Source organism: Aplysia californica, unplaced genomic scaffold (assembly GCF_000002075.1).
Source record: "Aplysia californica isolate F4 #8 unplaced genomic scaffold, AplCal3.0 scaffold00078, whole genome shotgun sequence".
Taxonomy (NCBI): domain Eukaryota; kingdom Metazoa; phylum Mollusca; class Gastropoda; order Aplysiida; family Aplysiidae; genus Aplysia; species Aplysia californica.
In genome coordinates, this window is record NW_004797348.1 from 1535463 (window position 1) to 1539051 (window position 3589).

General features: G+C 42.0%; 1 protein-coding gene across 1 annotated transcript in view; it reads right to left on the reverse strand.

The window, feature by feature from the left end:
* Window positions 1-3589, reverse strand: part of LOC101863572 (centrosomal protein of 83 kDa) — a gene marked incomplete in the record, with an annotated part of 28576 nt that overhangs the window by 23849 nt on the left and 1138 nt on the right.

The window sequence follows — 3589 nt, forward strand, 5'->3', positions numbered from 1 at the left end:
ACATGTAATTCATTTACCCCCCACCCCCCCCATCTCTCTCTCTCTCTCTCTCTGTCTCTCTCTCTCTCTCTGTCTCTCTCTCTCTCTGTCTCTGTCTCTCTCTCTCTCCTTCCTGATAACGGGAGGTCCTTTAAGCTCAAGGAGACACGAAGAGCCGTGGCCTCCCTGATCTATTGACACAATGATCGGCCATATAGTAGTCCGCTATCACTGTCCTTTGGTATCTCAGTTTCACTTGAGGAGCTCAGCCTGATGTGGGGTGCCCTCTTTTGCTCCTTAGGGTGATTTATTTATCAATGCCCCGCTAATAAAACTGGCGAACGTATCAGCTTCGATGATACTTTCCTTCACCTTGCAAATAAACGGAACTAGTTTGTATCAGTTGAGGTCTTGAGTAAACAGTTTGGTCTACAATGTACACCATATTACGTGTTTTATCATGTTTCCATTACACTACTTAGATGTGCTTTTTGACAGACTTTCTTACACCGCCGTACTCTGTCGTTCTCTCACTCACACTACCTTTTTCTTTTCAACCTTACTTTTCTTCTTTTCTTCTCGTGTTCTAGTTCTTGTTCTTGTTCTTCTTTGCACTCCCCATTTTGCTTGGTAAAAAAAGTGTTTACTCTGAAGAACATGATCTCCCTGTTATAGTTATACACCGACTTAACCCCTCTATCCTCCCCAGCCCAGCACTGCTGGGTACAAACAGTCAGTCTATACCACTGGGATTACCTATCTCTCCAGGATTTACGATACTGCGCACACGTTTCCAATTTGTTACAACGGGTAATCCGCCGTATTCTGTCAAAGATAATAAAATATCATATTATTTCGATATCAAACAAGAAGCAGCCCTTGAACGTAAGTGATCTGATCTTGATCAATGTATCGGGGCAGAAAATTCAAATTCTTGTCATAATTGTTCCAAAAATTAAAGATTAGAGAAAAAGCCGCTAACAGTAAAAAATAAAACCTTCCTTATTTGGAGGGGGGGGGGGGGAGTTCCTAAAATTGTGTTTCGACCCCCCCCCCCCCCCCCCCCCCCCCGACCCGTCAACAGTAAGAGCAGCACTAAATGCAGCAATGGCAGCAGCAGAGCCCAAAAGAGCGACTAGTTTAGTTTTAGTAAACGTTTCGAGGCACCTGCAATGCAATTAGGTCATATAAGTGCCAAAGATTAAAAGTGTTACGAGAGAGTAACAACATGTGAACAAAAGAAGGAGGGGAAATCAAGACGATAGATGTTACAAAGGAAAGAACACTCGCCTATCACCCACACATAGACGACATACACAGTAACAACATTTATATTCAAAGGAGATTTTATGTTAATTATCGTCTGTGGTAGGCATTGCTGATTGTTTGGGATCAAATAATAAACAACCAAACCAGGGCACATGAATTTTCAAAAAAAAAAAAAAAATTTTGACAAAAATCTGCAGACAAAGGAGTTGTCGAGAAATAGGTCGATCCCAGGAACCCGTAGCATGAAAGATTAGATTACTGGTACAATGTACATGTACTTATTTCTTTTAGTGTTGAGCAACTCGGTAGTTCAGCCAAAGACTCAAGCAACAACTGAGAGAAGCACTGAAGTAAGTGTATCAACATGTATATCTACTTGACAATGTGATATAGACAGTCTATAGGCGTGCACCCCCCCCTGAAGCAGGTAAAGATTGAGTCCATAATAGCTTCCAATGTACTATTTCTGTCGAAGTGCAGGCAAAGTTGCAGCCTATATCAGTCAACGATGGATGAGTTGATGTCGTCAGGGGAGTGAAAAATAGATCAACCCTTCCGGAGTTCAACTTAACCGTTGGGAACTGTGCGAAGCCGACTGTGGTTATCAGGGCTATGTATCACTCTTTTTAAATCTTTAAACTATTTTAAGGGGGGTGGGGTGGTTAATGCAAAACACTTTCCCCAAGGATCAAAATACTTTCTTCAGGGATGTAATGTAATGTCATACAGGATCAAACAAACTGACCGAACCACTACCTTTCGAAAGCAAATCGAACATGATACCGTTAGAGTTGGACACACTGACCCCTCCTAACTTAGAAAGAGCCGTCGAGGTCTGTGCAGCAATACAAAACCGGTACCATAACAATGTGAACCCGGCATTACCCTTACTTGCCAAGCGAAAAGCAAAGCCATCCCAGAGTAGAGCTAATGGTATGTATTGATTTCCTTTGTCTACCTCCAGTGCTAGGCTATTTTCTGCTATTGGTCAGCTGAACGCAAACTTACACAAATCCACTGCTCTTACGATTTTAACCCCATTTGTTTGAATCGGAATAGGGAGAAAAATCTTGATTTTTACAGGAGAAAATGGGAAAATAGGAGAATTGTCAGCGATCGTACTCTGAGCGAGGAAAAAAAAAACGGCTGGCGTTACTTAAAGGGCCCGTGTCCACTGCGACGGACACCAACCAACCCAATTCCATCCGTCTTAGTCGGTAGTTGAAATGAAGCATTATTTATTTTCTAAGAAATCAGTGAAAAGTCCATTTGGCTGTGTCAACAGACACGACACGGCACGCCCCGACAAAAGACGTGTCGGTTATTTATAGCCCCGTACCGAGGACACAGCCTTGGGACACAGTGTGTGGAATAAGACGGCCAGTAGACCAACAGACTAGATGTGTCTTGTCCGAACTGGTGGACCCACAAGACGGAAACGACCCTACCGGTTTTCTTCCTCCCGGTTAAAAATCGGGCCGTGTCCGTCTCAGTGGACACGTAGGATAACGCTTACCCAACGATCCCGTACAATCTTTGACGGACCTCTGTACGAAAAGATCGACTTCTACCTTTTTTTTTCCAACGTGAAGAATAAAGGCTGGTTGCCTTGAAAGACAACTAAAGCACATGTACCAAGGCACCTAACGCTAATTATACTGACTTCTCAGGCTTTGAATATTCAAGCAGTTATTGTTAATATGTAAAATTGTCTCATGTAAAAGTGCAGGTATTCTGGCCTTATATAGCTACAGTACGAGTATGCTACGATCATAATTATGCGTCGTTTACACCAGTGCTACGTATAGATCTAAATAATATATATACGGAGCAACATTGTTTGACAAAGTTGAAGTATCCTTTGACCGGGGTTCAAATCTGTATTATCCCCGTTGTAGTTTGTAGCCAAGCATGATATCAACTGAACCAGCCGCGCGCCCCAACATAGATTTAAAGTATCCCAGTTTTGTTCAATATATGTACATTTTTGTAACAACATACTTGAAAGTACTACATGTAGTCTATACCATTTTTTTGCTGAGAAATTTGTACAGCGAACTGAAATCACGAGTCAATATTTTGTTAGGAAAATTTGTGTGGGTGGTTGGTGAGTGCTCTGGTGTGGTTTACTCCTTCTTTCCTATTAAAACGTCTTTCGTCCTTATCTCTCCCCCTTCTATTTTGTGTATGTTACTATCTTGTAACGCATCTATTCTTTGGCACTTATATACGACCTTACTGTGTGGCAAGTGCCGTAAAACTCTTACGGAAACTAAAGTTGGGAAATCTGTTTCAAAGCTAAAAGCTAACATCTCTCTCTCTCTCTCTCTCTCTCTCTCTC